At 34.1% G+C, this 7318-nt stretch overlaps 1 protein-coding gene across 3 annotated transcripts in view; it reads left to right on the top strand.

Moving 5' to 3' along the window:
• Positions 1–1077: 1077 nt before the first annotated feature.
• itsn2b (intersectin 2b) overlaps positions 1078–7318 on the top strand; it is a 28066-nt gene continuing 21825 nt past the window's right edge. For 2 of the 3 annotated variants that reach the window (XM_079853323.1, XM_079853321.1), the window contains exon 1: positions 1078–1288. The gene's annotated coding sequence lies outside the window, so the exon portion shown is untranslated. The remainder of the gene's footprint in view (positions 1289–7318) is intronic. The other variant, XM_079853322.1, reaches the window with a different exon arrangement.

Below are 7318 nucleotides of genomic sequence, written 5' to 3'. Positions count from 1 at the left end.
TAATGCTGGTAAAGTGCGCCCTCGTGTGGCATTTCATTGAAAATGTTCTTTCTTTCTTTCTTTCTTTCTTTCTTTCTTTCTTTCTTTCTTTCTTTCTTTCTTTCTTTCTTTCTTTCTTTCTTTCTTTCTTTCTTTCTTTCTTTCTTTCTAATTGTACTTCTTTCCTCTGAAACAGAGAGAATAACACACTTATACCTCCACTTTGACTATAGGCTAGACTAGACACTTTTGTCAAGTTTATGAAATACTTGGTTATCCAGAAACAATCTCTAGGAAAGTTATGCTTTTCATGAAATGTAAGTCTTTATGTTGTTTTATGTTATTATGTTACTATTTTCTGTAGGATTAAGGTTTAGGTTTAATTAAAGCAATAAGTCATTCTAAAATTTTATTTTCTAAAAATTAATTTGTGCTGCTGAAAAGGAGCAGGAGACTAAGATTAAGATTATGATGTATTTGGGACATGATTGAAAATAATATTTATTTGTTTATGGTTAAGTAGGTCAATTAAATATAAAATATGTTGATGTACAATATATTTATTTGTATTGAATAGTATTTGTGAATTGATGTTAATTTATTTTTCTATTTCTGCTCTGTTCCTCATAAGACCAATATTATCTTGCAATAATAACTTAGTAAGAAACGAAAAATTATGTGGAGCAATATATGTTTAATTAGTTTAAATGCAGATTATTATATAGTTGAATGTACCTAGTTGAGCAAACATATGTTTATTTGAGCAAACATATTTTTTTATATGTAAAAAATAAAAATAATAATAAATAATTAGCTGAACCTACTTGCAATTTTACAGTGTAGGCTTACAACCATTTTCATGAGCCTTGTCTTGAGGCAATAAAGAGTCTATTTTTTTTAGAAAGAAAGAAAGAAAGAAAGAAAGAAAGAAAGAAAGAAAGAAAGAAAGAAAGAAAGAAAGAAAGAAAGAAAGAAAGAAAGAAAGAAAGAAAGAAAGAAATGGGCCTCGAGGCTCGCTGTGATGTTTTTTAGCTGGTGAGGGGGCAGCAGAGTGTCATTGAAGCTCACTCAGCCCCTCCCTCTTAAAGGCTCTTCTGCGCTCAGCGCTCGCGCACATCTCGTCGTCAGCCATGTTGTTTGTATGACAGCGCACAGCAACAGGTTGTCAAAGATTCTCAATAAAACACTACATAAAATCTTTAAAGAAACTCTGAAAGCCGATTGTCGTCACCTTAACACAGAGGACAATGCAAAAGGATATGTTTTCCTCCCAGGAGATTTCGCAAAGTCAGTAATGCTGTTGTGTAATGTGAGTAGCCTAACGTTACCTCCTGTAATACTGTTCAAATGTCTGCTCGCTTTAATGTTATGTGCTTTAAACATACTTTGTAACTGGCTATAGTGTAGTTAAAACACACATATTATATATTTTTTTATGTTACATATAATGTTGAGCATTTTCTGGTGGTTATCATTTGGTTTTACAGTAGTTGTGTGTGATGAGTTGAGAAAGTATCCAGTTTCACACTCTTCAGAGTCCTTCAGAGCTTCATATTACTATTATTAAGAGCTCACTGTGAGTCATATGTCTCACTACATGTTAAAGAACCGATTCAAAGTCCTTTCAATCATACATTCTTCTCACAACCTGCCAGACAAGTGGCAAACTCGTCTGTCTGCATTTCACGCAGATCGTTATAAACAGTGTAATGTCTAGTGGAGCTCAACAAGAAAAAGAGCGAGATTTATTTACTTTTATCTTGGTGGTTATTATAATGCTACAATGATTCATACATGACAATTACCGGAAAATGATCTAGAATAGATGATGGTCATGATGGCTGTTTTGGTGTTGGCATGATGCGTATGGACAGCATTTTTGGGCATCACAGTCTGTCTCTGTCTGATATTCATGAGGCAGGTCAGTGTTTCAGATCCATTCATTGGTTCCTAATGGTTTGTCTTAATTTTTTGTACTGTTGTATAGATTGGTGATCATATTGATCAGTTTGCACCTGACATCTTTCTTTATAAGGCTGAAGTTAACCATGTGCTGTTAACATTATATAACATTACATAACATTGTAAATGTTGAGCTTTTGAATTAAGGATCTTTTAAGTCAATATTAATATAGTTGATTCCTTTGATTCCCTTAGTTTTTAAGGAAATGTCCTTGCAGCCCTCGGGTCAGTGAAAGGAAATGATTAATCAAGCCATAATGACTTGATTTTTGTCCTCTATTTTCAGGTGAATGATCAGAGACGTATTCTCTGCGGTTAACCACAGGCATTATGCTTATCTACTAAATTACCAATTAATATTTTACATTAGAAATAGATTGGGTTACATAGTTGTTCAAGATCACACTTCTTTTTCATGTTTATCTTCATTGCTTGGACTTATCTGCCCTTCAATCCAAATGCTCAAAACAGCTCATGTTGTCTAAAGCAGACTAATGAACATATCCATTCTGAGTGTGTTACTGTGTTAGAGAAGAACTCCAATATTTCGTCATTTAGAAAAAGAGACAGTTGGGGATGTTGGGTATCATTGTAGTGTTGCACGATATACCGGTACTAGAAAGTTATTGCGATACCCTTCTTTTATGTATGATTTCTCATTTTACTAGTACCAGTACTTTAAGAATGACGGTGTTTTAATAAGAGCGAATTTCCTAAATTGCGTCGACATGCAACCGCTGCTTCCATTCCCTGCAGGCAGGCACACAGGCTGTGCAAAACTTCATATCCGTGGGACTGCTTAAAGTCATTGACACGTTAAAGCAATAAAGAAACACACATGAATGAGAAAATAAAGTGTGGGATGTGCTTGAGCGCGAGGCATATATTCCGTCCCCCAGAGTCTTTGAGTTTTGGTAATATGTAATGTAATCTTGTAAAAGCAGATTTCATAAAATTGGTATCGAAAAAAGTATCGCTCAGCAATCGGTATCGGTAGAGATATCGATATCGAACATTTTTGAAGATACCCAGCCCTAACTATCACACACCCAAAGCGTGCGCACAGAGAGCCGCCTCCCAGACAGCATGCGATCAGCAAAATGGCTGTTTTGGCTACTCACTTAAAAATGTTGGGTTATAAATAACCCAACGAATAACCCAACTGTGGGTTGGTATAGCACCTTCCCAACTGTGGGTTATTTTAACCCAGTGCATTCCTAACCGGCGATGATGTAACCGTGCAGCCATCAAGTAAAATAGGCCTACTGTACCAATACTAATCAAACAACAAAAGAAAAAGAGAAAATCACTCACTTCTCTTGACTGAATAACTTTAGTAGCTTTAATAGGAATCAATGTATATTAAATACAGTGAAGACTATGGAGTGCTTTATTTGTACATTTTGATTACTTTATTAAATATCTTTATTATTTCTCACTTGAATGCTACTGTTAAATAGACCTACTGTAACTGAAAACTGAAAATATAAATAAAAGCTAAAAATAAATAAATAAATGTAATGTCGTTTCAGCTCCGCCACACTATAATAGTATATAAATAACACTAAAATAATACTTTTTAAACATTCTTGTAGTACAGTCAGGGAAATTAAAAGGCAGGTAAAAATGTCTACTACTAGTTGTTGAGCCCTGATGTAGGCTATCTTTTGGACGGTCCAATGATGTTGTTGTAGGGTGGTTTATGTACAGTGTGTATAATGTTCCTTGACAGCTGTGTGTGTGTTTGTTCAGGCTTCACTGGCGTCACCTGCATGACCTTCTGTGCATAAAGCCATCAGATAACGTCTCTCAGATGAACTCCGGGCACTTGAAATCTTAGTATCAAAATATGAATGTAATTAAGTTAAATGGGTTACAGAAATTAATAATAAAATAGCATTCACAACCCTCTACGGAGTTGGACACACTGAAGCTTAAGTGTTAAAAGCAGTGAGTGATTCTCTGACAACAAAGTGACACACCCGCTTCCTTTCACTCACTCGTCTTATTCACTCCGGTTGAATAGTGCTTGCATTGTGCATAATTTTACTCATTCCCACATATTTCACGCTAACACCAAAAGCGCGTGCACCACTGATCTATATAAGTGGCCGCACATAAAGCCGCCTCTGATTGCGAGGACCAAATTGACTTCTTTTTCGTTACTTATTGCGCTTAAACGGTCAAATACATACATAATTAAGTAAAAATGACATTCTTGCCGAGTATCCAGGTAAATACGGTCAGTTTTGTAACATTTAGTTGAGAAAAAACACGTTGTGTAAAAGTATATCGGATCCGTGCATAAGTTCTTAAAGTGACAGCAGCCTAATAAACCTGCTGCTGTTCTGTCATGTTAATCAAAAATCACTCACTGCTCTTGACTGAATAACTTTATCTGTCAGCATTAATCTGTATTTAATTTTTACAATGAAAACCATCCAGTGTTATTTTACCTTTGATTACTTTTATTTCTGTAGTATTTCTTACCTGAATACTACTGTTAGACCCACCTGAAAAACTTAAAGCCATGTTTATTTCATTTGTCACTTTATTCTATTGTATTTATATGTGCTATCATTTGCAAGTTGTTTATTTGTTCTTATTTTATTACTGACTGTTTACTTGCCTTTTTTGTAAATGTAGTTCAACGATTCAAATAAAGCCTCCCTGTGCTGTGTAAACTATTACAACAAAATGATTAAAAAAAAATTATGAGATAGGCCTACATTTTCTGTATGGCAGTATAAATGGCAGATTACCCCGTGGTATTAAATGGTATCAAATATCGATACCATTCAGCATAAAGTTCAGAGGCAAAAAAAAAAAAGTTTAGCACAGATGTAACCAACCATCCTCAGTATCTCTGGTAAATTGTAAATTTGCCAGGGATGTTTTTTTTCCATGATCAAAGCTTTACAATCTCTTTTACAATCAATGCTTTCATTTTCGGAGAACTGAGAATTCCTCTGCAAGCACAAAAGTGAAAGGTCTGACACACAAGACAGGGTTTGTTGGTTTTAATGTGGCTTAATGTCCACTCTGACCACAAGGATATGGGCCCAGAGCATTTGTACAACATTGTTTGTGACCTCTTGACATCCTGTTTCGTTTTTGCTTTCCTCCCACTTCCTTCGTTCCTTTGTGGTTGTTAAATCACACAGGGTGGAGGCAGGAGGTGGTAGGACATGGCCAGCAATGACCTCACAGTCTATCTTTGCATCTCTCACATCATGCACGTCATTAATGTAAAGTGGGCGAAGGTAGAATGACAAAATTACATTGTGCTTTGTCTGTGATTCAATATTTCCGAAGAGTTCACACAGTATCAGTTACTGAAACCAATTATTGACGAGGGAAATATTTTGTTTCCATTAAAGAGCTGGATATTGGATATTCATAATAAATCAGGTTATGCAAAAATTTTCCCAGTTGCAAATCACATGCAAAGTCTCAGTGAAATACTATTGATCTCTTGACGCACTCAGAAACACAGTGGTTTCCTTTTGACAGTATAAAGACATTCACAATCATGATAAAAGCAAATTCTATTTAAAATAAATGCATTTTTAAAAAACTTTTACGGTTTCCACAAAAATATAAAGCAGCACATTTGTTTTCAACATTGATATATGTTATATATATATATATATATATTACAATTTGAACATTTTAAATTGTAATAATATTTCACAATATAGAGAGAATTATTTAAAACAAAATTTTTTACTTGCAGACCCCAAACTGTCTAGACTATCAATATACATTGTATACCATAGGCTATACCATTTCCTAACATCATACCAAACATTAGCAAAGATTTGCATCATGAAAATATAGATGCAAAATCAATAAATCACTCAATTTGTCCAAAAAGAAACCATTGGCGATCACTGCCAGTGTGTCATATAGGGAGAGAGTGAGAGAAAAGCGAGTGATACGACACAAATGACAAGCATGCCCCATCCGAGCAGTCTTCTGGAAGCTTGTCCTGTCTGACCACATTCTCTTCCTCTATAGACCTGCTCTCACAGCCCTACCACGTTACTGCCACACATCATTTCCTGTCAGCAACTTTCTCACTGTTGTTACTGCTTATATGCTGAATTCTGCTGTCATGACTCATGACAGCTCTGATATACAACTGGTGTGTTAAATGAGATTCATGATTAGTGATGATAGGTAATCCTATATATTAGCCAGGCTGATGTTTGGATATTTTAGATTGGCCTATACCTGGCCACTCAATAGGGGTGTGAAAACTACAAATTTTCATAAAGTGGGTGATCTGAGTGACTAGTTGACTAGTCTGTGGTAGGGCAGTCTTGTGTAATTTGGCTGCGTTATTATGTCATGTCATATCATGTGTTTTTCAATTCTCAGGAATATACGGACAGCCCTTCAGTATTCTAACAAATAGACTAGTAGTTTTGTGTTTATGAGGCCCTTTTTCTCTACAATGAAGTAAGAGAAAAAACTTCTTGTACAGGGTTTTGTAACACAAATAAGCTTGCATATAAGCTTATATAAAATGGATGCATATTTATACACTGCCTTTCAAGGGTTGGTATAAGATTTTTAAAATGTTTTTGAAACAAGTCACTTACGCACAAGCAAGGCTACATTAATATGATCAAAAGTACAGTAAAAACTGTAATATTGTTAAAATATATTGAATAATGTTTTTAAATGTAATTTATTCTGATGGCAAATTTTCAGCATCATTACTCCAGTCTTTAGTGTCACATGATCCTTCAGAAATCATTCTAATATGCTGATTAAGTGCTGCTTAATATTTTTGTTGAGATTTTTTGATTAATCTAAATTTTTATTTGAAATAGAATTCGCTTGTATCATTATGAATGTCTTTACTGTCATCCTTGATCAATTGAATATGTCCTTGCTGAATTAAAGTGTCTTTCAAAAAAAAAAAAAATCATACTCATCTCAAACTTTTCAACAGTAATGTACATATTTATACATGATATATTGATACATGATATAGGCTATAAATGATTTTGAGATTGTGTTATATATATATATATATATATATATATATATATATATATATATATATATATATATATATATATATATATATAAATAATATGTATGTATGTTTGTGTTATGTGTTTGTATATGTAAATAAGATCTATATATCTGTATTTTTGTGTTTATAGAGAAGATATGTATATTATTGTTCATTATGTCAGTTCTGGTCTTAGACTTTATAGACCCAAATCAGTCATATATAATATAATAATCAGCTCTAGATATGGTGGCTCAGTGCTTGTTTTGTGTGTGTGTGCAGAGACAATGTCTGGCTAATTGATTTAATGTGTGAATCAGAGTTCTTGGCAGACTCCCACTACTGACA

Source organism: Squalius cephalus, assembly GCF_949319135.1.
Source record: "Squalius cephalus genome assembly, chromosome: 20".
Classification (NCBI taxonomy): Eukaryota; Metazoa; Chordata; class Actinopteri; order Cypriniformes; family Leuciscidae; genus Squalius; species Squalius cephalus.
This window is presented reverse-complemented; position numbering and strand designations above follow the sequence as displayed.